The 7,888-nt window shown below is 41.5% G+C and overlaps 2 long non-coding RNA genes across 2 annotated transcripts in view; both read left to right on the top strand.

The window, feature by feature from the left end:
• On the top strand, nt 1-879 carry LOC106940049 (uncharacterized). Its single transcript, XR_001422982.1, has 2 exons — nt 1-99; nt 475-879. It is a non-coding gene; the product is annotated as an uncharacterized LOC106940049 (long non-coding RNA).
• Nucleotides 880-2,042: 1,163 nt separating this feature from the next.
• Nucleotides 2,043-7,888, top strand: part of LOC106940050 (uncharacterized) — a 21,390-nt gene continuing 15,544 nt past the window's right edge. The window contains exon 1 of the long non-coding RNA XR_001422983.1: nt 2,043-2,151. This is a non-coding gene — a long non-coding RNA (uncharacterized LOC106940050). The remainder of the gene's footprint in view (nt 2,152-7,888) is intronic.

Genomic DNA, 7,888 nt, shown 5'->3' with positions numbered 1-7,888 from the left:
TCTGAATGAACTGGACCTGGGCTTTAACAACCTGAAGAAGATTCAAGTTCAGCTGCTGTTGCAGCTACGGAGAGACCCATACGCACTGAGACTTGTGAGGTGAGTAGATGTTTGGAGTGAGACCAGCTGATGTTGGCAGTATTATCATCAGTCAAATTAGGGTTAAAACAAAGATCTAGGGCTGAGTTGCCATTTTAGTGGTGTAAGTGAGACCTTGCTTCTGCAACCCCACCCCCAATTGTCATAGAGGGGTGGCTGTGGATTGGGACATCAAGTGCTGTATGTATTAAAGTTTTTAGTATTGAGCTTGGAGCTCAGTGTGTTCACTGCAACATGTTAAGATGAGAGCTGAAAGGAAGCTGCTCTGAACAAAACTGAAGGCCCTGCTGCTCTTTCTACTGGATGTGCTGCGTCACTGACTGCTGCTGGAGAGAAGCTGGAAACACTCACTGATCTGATCTCTTCTCTCTGCAGGTGGAGGGGGAACACACCAGTTTGAAAAGAGAAGCTGAGCTGTGTGGTTGAAGCTGCAGCAGTTTGAGTCTAAAGAGGCTCTTTCTGGATCATGATGGTGACCTTTGACCTGAAAGATTTTCATTTTATTTTCTCATGTCTATCATTTAATGTCTGATATTTTGTCTCTTTAGATCAATGATCAAATTCAAACTCCAATTAATCCCTATTAATCAGTCCCTTTCAATTGCAACTATGTACACAAGTTTACTCACCATTGGTAATTTTTTTCACCCGTAATCACTTTTTATACTGGAGGGGCTCAGTTTGGTTCTGAACTTGATTCAACTGGAAAGCTGATCTTTTTTCTTTGTGATTTATTTTCATCCTGGAACCAGAAATGCAAAATAAAACGATTCAACAGTTTCCAGGCTGCATGTTTGATTCATTCTGATTCAGTTTCTGGATGTTATGATATTTTAAGTTTTCTGATGTTTCATTTTATCTGCTGCTGCAAACAGCTCAGAGTCAGTGATGGATTCTGCAGTCAGAGGAAGAAGATTTTCTGATTTTCTTCATGATTTTAAATCAAATATTGTTTTATTTCCTTCTTTCTGAAGGTAAAATCTAAAACTTCGTAAAGATAAAGTTCCCTCTCCTCCAGCTTCTCCTTTGGAAACATTGGAAACTTTCTGGAGCGACTCAGACATTCAGATCTTGTTTGGAGGATTTTCTCTGTCCTGAAGGAGAAATGAAATGCTCTGATGTGATCAGCATCTTCTGATCACTTTAACCTGAATAATAAAAACCTCGATAGACGTAAAGGACAAATTGAAGCTCTGTGGATTCCTGAGCTCAACTCATCAGGAAAACAATGTTATATCCTGGAAAATAGGATGAGAAATGAAACATCAGTTCATAAACAGATTCATTAAGAGGGAAATATAAGTCAATATTAAGTTTATACCCAATTTTAATTTAATTTTAACACCTGTCATTAACTCACTGGCTTCTGGAGAAACTTCCAGGTTGATTTTCCAACTTTTCCATCTTCCTCTGCTTCTTTCTTCTTCTTTGTTGTGTAGAAATCCAGCTTTGAATCTCCTGCTGCTGAATTTGGTCTGACTGAACATCTCAACCTTCCTCTCTAATAACCATCACAGTTTCCTTGCGAGCTCTGGTTCTCCAGCAAAATCAACAAACAGAGGGACCTCAGTCTAAAGACATTTCTATTTATACACTGGCTGGCCAGAGAATATCACTTCACTGGATTTAAGTAGGCCGATAGGACTGAGGTGTCAGTAGCGTCATTATATTTTCATATGTCAGCAAGTTACTTAACCCCAGCTGAAGCAATCAGCAGCTTCTAATTTCTTCATCAACCATAAAGACACATCCTGAGGTGGTGGAGATTATATAAGAAGGTCAGATCATCGGAGGAAAGCCAACAGCAGGTCTCAGGCTGTTTAGTTGTGAAAGGAAGAGCATTTCCACTCAGTGTGACGGAAACTGGAGGTTTTAGGTCTGAACATCTGTGATCCGTAAGAAAACCACCAATCAGTGAGACTAACCGGAGAAAACAGCTTCAATCTCATAGGGAACAGAAAGATTGAAGTCTAGAGCGATGGAAGAAGGTCATGTGATCTGATGAGTTCAGATTTACCCTCTTCCAGACTGATGGGCGCTTCAGGGTAGGAAGTGATTATCCATCATGCATCTACTGTAGCAGCCTATGGAGGAAGCACTATGATTCGAGATTGTTGCAAGTTCACTGTTGAACACCTGAAGAACCGGAATGATCAGGTCATGTTTTCTTCGCTGACGTCTCGGTGATAACCAGGATGACTGATAACGTTTCATGGAGCTCAGGCTGGGAAAGAGAACTTGAGGGGAGGAGAATCATTTTCAGCACAGACTGTGAACCTGAACCCACTGAAGATCTTTGGGAAGTTCTGAACGTGGCTCTGAGCAGAGGGTGAACTCTCCCTTCATCAATACAAGACCACGATGAGACGTTAATGCAAAAAAGGAATACATGAGATGATTTTGTTTCAATCTGATTTTTCTCAGGCTTGTTGCATTTCCTTCCTTCTCCTCAGTAGATAAGGTTCTCCTTGTTTCTGATGGACTCTGAAGGAAGTGTGTGAAGCTGAATGTGTGTTTGGGTTCAGGCGAGGTGTGGTTGGCTCATGTTCACAGCAGGATGTTCTGCAGCTTTGGGGAAAACCTATTGGACCGTAAACACCCAGAGTGTGAATGTGTCGAACACTCAGTCAGTCAGTCAGCGGCTGGCGGAGCTACAAACACATGCACGTGTCTGTTAGATATGATAGATATTCATCTCCATGGTGACAGGCTGTTGTAGCACACATGTATGTAGATGAAGTATTTGACGAGCTGCCTCTAGAGTCCATAAAGGCCGTCTTCAGGTCCAGCCGCTCTGTGGGGTTTCTGTTCAGCAACTCACCACTCTGACATGCTGCTGCCATTTTCCACAGCCTGAGGGGAACCACCGGACCGGACCGGACCGGACCGGACCATGAGTCAGGTATGGACCTTTCAGCAAGGAACACATTCAGTAACAGAGTTTGCTTCAAAAACACACTTAACGATTTAATGTAGTTACAAAATATATAGATCCAGCAGCTCACAGCATTTTTTTAAAGGGGCGGTACTATGTAAAATCAAATGTTTTGTTATAATATTCCATCATCAACAACATACCTGGAATGTTGCTTTGATTCTTTGCATGTTTGAGAAATCCTTTAGTCTCCTGTGGCAACCATTAGAGGTTGCTGTCAGCTCCTCCAGACTAGCAGCGGCAGCAATTAGCATACACCTGGTTCAACCCCAGTCTGCTGATGGGCTCATTATAGAAACCTCTTCTCATTGAAACCTCATTAAAGGGTTAATGGAAAAACACTTGTGATGACTTCCTGAAGGCGGAGCTTCAGAAAGTCATGTTTCATGCATGCAGCCTTTTTTTAATAACAACTAAAGGTAACATAAAGCATTTAATTGTGCAATAAAATGGCACCATGTGGCTGAAAAATACATAATACTGCCCCTTTAAATGAAAAAGGTTACCCACTGAAAATATAAGCTTTGTTTTCAGGGCCTGGTGATGTTCTGCTCTTGCCAGCCACTCAAATAGTCACGTACACGCCACACTCAGCAGATCAACGGGCGACTAGGTGGGTAAGTGTCCGGTCCCAAGGTGTGTGGGATGGAGCTGGAATCAAACCACAACTTGAAGATGACTAATTTTCCCGACCCCGTGTCCAAATTTAATTTCAAGGTAGAGAAGAAAAATCCCTCGTAGGCTGCCGTTCAGCTGGTGTTTAAGCTGTGGTCGGAAAAGAACACAGGGTCTGTTTTCAGTGTTGAGTTCGGTAAATGAGAAACAAACCGCTGCAAATTTACAGTTTAGCAACACGGAGCGGCAGCGCATCCAGATCCACTCAACCTCCCGTTACACAGGAGGAGAGAGAGAGAGAGAGAGAGAGAGATCCGGTGCGTATTCATTTCACTGGCGTGTGTGGATGGGACCATGACGTCAGAATGAGGGACTTATCGAGCTTGTCATCGGTGAAACATCTGCCAGAAGGCGCATGCACACACACACACCTACACACACACACACACGCTTAAAGCTGAGGGGCAACAGCCGGACGGACGCTGGGACCTGCTCGGATGGATAAAGAGTGTGCGCTTTGCTTTACTCCATCCAGATGTCGAGCAGTTACCGCAGCCTTAGTCCCTTGTGGAAATTTGCGCACGCAGAGTAGAAATCCAGACAGTTTACGATTACAGACTTTGCGGCCAATTACCGGGCTGGACTCGGGTTTCTAAATAAAACCCATAAAAACTCCTCTGCTTACCCTGTCCCCCTGTCCCTCGCTTGATGGTCTCACGAAGGTGTGCGCAGGTGAATCGTGGTCGAGAACGTTCTGCGTCATGGACTGCGCGTCCCCGAGCTCCCAGACTCGATTACGTCCCGGATTACTCGGCACCGGTACCGGCCAGGTGTTATAATACGTCAGCGTATTATAACTAAAGACATTAGGAGGTTCCAAAGAGAGCGCCACGAAAGAGAACAAATTGTTGTTTTGTGTTTTTTTTTCCTTAAAGATTTACAGATCTGCTTAAAGAGAGTCAGACATGTCGTAATAAGCACCAGCTGAGTGTTTTGTTCGTTTTTTTTGGTTTTTTTTTGGTAAATGCCTCATCAAGAAAGTATGAGTTAAACACGAAGAACGGTTTACAATATGGCGCCTTTCAATTTGCCAACAATGAAATTTATCTGGTTCAGCTGCACAAACGACAGTTTTAACGGCACAAACGAGCACTAAAAGAAGTGGGCCTCACTGGTTTGTTTTGGAGCTTGTTGGACCTAAAAAAAAAGCAACAAAAAAAATCTTTAATATCTCAGAAACCAAAGCCGAACAAACTAAAAAAAATTTTAAGGGCACAAACCGGATGAACGACCACTAACCTCTCGTTCCATTTTGCTGGAATTTTTTATTTGGGTTTGGTGTCAGCTTCACTCAGCTCAGAGAGCTGGCCCTGAATGCTAATGCTAGTTAGCATGGCCACTGATATGACAGTGGATTACAACTTTCCTGTAATGGTAAGTTGTTTCTCCGCTGTCAGCATGTTTAGTTTAGCAAGTACATGAGGTCGATTAATTTCATTTAATTGGTAGGGACAATGCACTTTTAATTGACATTGCTGTAAATGCGCTAGAATTAGCCAAAAGGCTATTTTTCTTCTGTTGTCCCTGGACAATGCTAGAAACAAACAAAGGCTGTCCAGACAAGGTCAAAATGACATAACTGCACACGTTTTGTCAATAATTAGAAAAGCTACAATCAGTAGTTTGTAGTTTTTAAAGGAAATCACAACACAATTACCTTAAAAAAATATATAAGTATTTAAATGACAATGCCAAGCCCTGCCTCCTGCATCTGATTGGTTCTTTTTGACCTGCATTTTTGCAGATTGCTATTGTAGCTCAGGAAGAAAGAGCAAAATCAATATTTGTTTTCATAGATTATCTGAGTCATACCATACTGTCATGACATAGTGACAGTTTCAACAAATATGTAAGAAACATATATTTATTTATTATAAACGCTACATACTGTAGCTCTAAATAAGGAAAGAACGAATAAAGCAAAAGCTCAAGAACACCAAACTGTGTCCTATCTAGTGTAGTACAACTGCAAAATTATCTAAAACAACTAACTGTTCATAACGACAAAAAAAAAGATAACTAAATGTTGAAATCTTTAAAATATATATTTGGGGATATATATGTTTGATAGCAGATCCTACTTCATCAGAACCCCTTCATTATTGAGACTTTTCTATTCTGCAGCTTGGCAGCGTTGTGTTTAGAAACAGTTTGAAATGTATAGGAGTTCATATAAGCAGTCAGTATCTTACCTGCAGCGCTCAAAATTTGGGGAAGTTCTGATCAGAGAGTTCAGTTAACCGAAATGAATTTTTATAATAATGATTTCGAAATGGAAAATATTTTTTAGTCTAAATCTGCCTGGGGTTTGAAAACTTGGGAATTTGACCAAATAAGTTATTGGGCAGCCATGTGTGTTTTCAAGTTAGTGGAGAAAAGCTAGTTATCAACTCAGATATGAATGTTGAGATACAACTAAAACGAGGCAATAGTGAATAGCATCTGCTCTATTTTTGGTATTTTACCTTAATTAAACCAACAGTTTTTGCAATGTAGAAGAAAAAAAAAACTTCACTTTACTAAATCCCATTTTAATGATTCACAAAGTTAATATTTGGCTATGACATATAAACATCGCCTTTATGCTTGATGTGTGTTTTTTTTAATATATTGACAACCATGTTGGTTTTCAGTTTGTTCTTTCAAAATGAACATTAGCTTAAAAAGAAGAATAAAAATTTGCAGCTGCACACAATAAACGCTAACAGAATGACATTTGTATTTGTTAGTTTTTCTCAGTAGTTATGGCTTACCGTACGTTGGAAGTGTTACTAGGGCACACCGGGGTCAAGAGTCGTCTCTGCTGACACTGCATGAGATGAAAGGAAATGCAGTTTGAGAAATAAGACTGTGCTGCTTTTGTGTCGAGGTCTGTGTGTTTCTGCGCGTACCGTGGTGGAGGGGGAAAAAAAGAGACTTGCTCGTGAATAAAATTGAAGGGAAATTTGAAGTAATTATATTTAATAATGTTTCACATCGACTCCCTCCGAAAAGATAAAACATGTGGACAGGAACAGAAACAATCCCACCTCCAGATGTGGTGGTCGGTCCATCTGCAGGCCTTTAAATCTATACTTGTACCACACAAGTGATAAAGTAGTGGAACTCACTGTTTGAAGAATATGAAGGAAATGTTATTACAATTATTTAATCATAAATCTCCGGTTTCATCAACAGATATGCGGGAGGGAAAAAATAATAATATTTCAGGTTGCGTCTTAAGTGTCCACTGAATGAAAACCCTCATTATTAAAGTATTTGGAGAGAAAACGCGAGGGCAGACAAATGGACACGTTTAAGATCGGACCGTCTAATGTGTTCAGCCTAAATCAACAGCAGACGTCTGTGTCGATTAGTCTAATACATGAAACCAAATAGTGAGAAAATAAACTTCGATAAAACAATAAACAGCGGATCCTGTCCTCGAAAGGGTTCCATGGAGCGGAGCTGAGGGATTGTTCTGATGAGGTTCTGGTGGTTTGGAACATTTCAGCCGAGTGAACCTGTCCCAGTTCGGCTCGTCGGGACACTTTTTTTCTTTCCTGCTTCCTGTTTTTAACATCTCATAAGGCATGCGATTAATCGGAAAATTTTAATGTGGTAATATTACATAACGCAGATTAATTGACCTAGCTATCTTCACCTAAAAGCCTCTCTACCGCTTTAAGGGCAGAGATGTTACCCTTCAGCTGTGAAGGGATATATTTCAAGCTAACAAAGTTAGGCAGAGTGATTAATCGTGATTAATCACAGCGCTAGTGTGATTCAATTTCTAACTGCCGATTTGACAACACTAGGTCTAACACACAACCACACTCTGATCCTGATTGGAACAAGAAGACACGGAAAACGAGCCTTTAACGCCACAAACACTTCGTAGTGAGGAGATTCATCAATCAGAAGTCAGAAACAGTCTTCCACCTCCCACCGGCCTGCAGGAAAACTGTCCAGCAGCTGCTCTGCAGGTCGTTCCTCTCCTCCAGACAGCTGCTGCTTAGTGATTTCTGGTCCAGTTCTGCTGGGATGGAGTTTGGTTCTGGACTCAGCCGGGGACAGGGAGCCGTTTCGCCTCCGCTCAGTTTGGTTGGGCTCCCACTCAGGGAGATCCAGACGGTGAACCCACTCCTCTGTCTGCTGCTTCCTGCTCATCTTCATCAGCTGAAAGCTACCTGTTGGCTT

This window comes from Poecilia latipinna, unplaced genomic scaffold (assembly GCF_001443285.1).
Source record: "Poecilia latipinna isolate Pla-1442-1.1 unplaced genomic scaffold, P_latipinna-1.0 Scaffold3075, whole genome shotgun sequence".
NCBI classification, from domain to species: Eukaryota; Metazoa; Chordata; class Actinopteri; order Cyprinodontiformes; family Poeciliidae; genus Poecilia; species Poecilia latipinna.
Note: the sequence above shows the minus strand (reverse complement) of the source record. Positions and strands in the feature narration are given on the sequence as shown.